The sequence below is a fragment of the Sciurus carolinensis genome, chromosome 6 (assembly GCF_902686445.1).
Source record: "Sciurus carolinensis chromosome 6, mSciCar1.2, whole genome shotgun sequence".
NCBI classification, from domain to species: Eukaryota; Metazoa; Chordata; class Mammalia; order Rodentia; family Sciuridae; genus Sciurus; species Sciurus carolinensis.
Window position 1 is genome coordinate 88,871,163 of NC_062218.1, and position 1,671 is coordinate 88,872,833.

The window sequence follows — 1,671 nt, forward strand, 5'->3', positions numbered from 1 at the left end:
TTTCTTCCTTCTCTAAAGTTGTCAAGTTACCTTCTTGTTTTCATTCTAAAATTTTATCAATTTTTATGAGAATAAGTATTTTGTTTTTGAATGTCTTCTATCATATATGTTTTATATATCATTTATTTCTGCTCTTTACATTTCTAACATTTTAAGATTTAATCTGCTATTATTTTTTAATTTCTAAATATGTATAATGATGAAGAGACTTGATTTTTCTACCTTTTGTTTGTTCATAAAAGATTTTAGGGGCTGGGGATATAGCTCAGTTGGTGGAGTGCTTGCCTCGAAAGCACAAGGCCCTGGGTTCAATCCCCAGTACCTCCCCCCCCCCAAAAAAAAAAAGATTTTATGTGTTGCTTCAATCACATATATAGTTGTATTGTAGTCCATGTTTTCATATATTATATTTTTGATACTTTAGTTTAAAATTTTTTGAAATTTCCTTAGCATCTTTTACTTTTTACTGTGCAATATTAGAAAAGAATCACTTTGTGCTTTTGTTCTTCATACACTCATACACTACTGTGATTCTTTAATTTACTAGAGTCTATGACTTCAGAATAGTTAATACTTCAGTGAATTTTCAGCTATGGTTATGTTAAATCTTGTTTCCAGTAGTGTACTGGAGCTGGTATATACATATTTGTGAAAATGATTGTTAAATATTTTATAATGATAATGAGTGATTGAAATATTAAGTTAATACTGTCCAGGTAAATTCTATAAACCAGAGTTTTATTTTGTTTTGAGTCATTACTAGATCTGTTTCTACTGTTACCACTCCATGTGACTCCGTGATGTTTCATATGTGTTTTATAAACTGTATTATTATCTTGTTCTGCTGGATTTTTAAATTCTAATTTCTAGTTTGGTACATATACTTTCACTACATTCAATATACTGAAAACCCACCCACTGAAGGCTTAATTTCATGCATTGTATTTCAGACTTTCAATTTGACTTATTTTTCTTTCCTGTTTTTCTAGGCGTAAGTAAAGTGCTGAAAATTTTAATTTAGTTGACTAATTTTTTGAAACACATTTCTACATTGTACTTTTCAAGTCTATAGCTAATGACTATAATTTTGTTTTTACTTGTGGTTTATCTCAATTTTATTTTAATTAATCTCCACTTGCTTCTATTCTGCATGAACCTAATAATTTTTTGATAGGGAAATAAATGACAGGATAGTTATAAAGGACAGGGCAAAAGTGAGGGGGATAGTACTGGACTAATGGAATAGATGTCCTGTTAGTGGAAAGAATTGTTGAAGTTAAGTACATGACCTGGAATGAAACTGATTATTAATTTTGATATAATGAAAGAGAAATTGGAATTGATAATGGAATTCAGAATAAACACAGAAAAATGAGAATTTACTAGAATGAAGAAAAGTATCATTGGTTTGACTACAGTCACCATGCTACACATTGCATCATATAACTGAGAGCATGTACCCTCGAACCAACTCCCTTTCCTTCACAACCCAACCTTGGCAATAACCATTCTCCTTTCTTTTACTATGAGTTCAACTATGTTGAGATTCCCCATGCAAGAGGTCATGCATCATAGTATCTTGGTACCTGGCTTATTTTACTTGGCATAATATCATCCAGATTGATTCTTATTTTCATAAATTATAGGATTTATTTTTTATAATGCCAAATA

General features: G+C 30.1%; 1 non-coding gene across 1 annotated transcript; it reads left to right on the forward strand.

The window, feature by feature from the left end:
* The first annotated feature begins 254 nt into the window (after positions 1-254).
* On the forward strand, positions 255-327 carry Trnas-cga (transfer RNA serine (anticodon CGA)). The gene has a single exon. It is a non-coding gene; the product is annotated as a tRNA-Ser (tRNA).
* Positions 328-1,671: the final 1,344 nt, after the last annotated feature.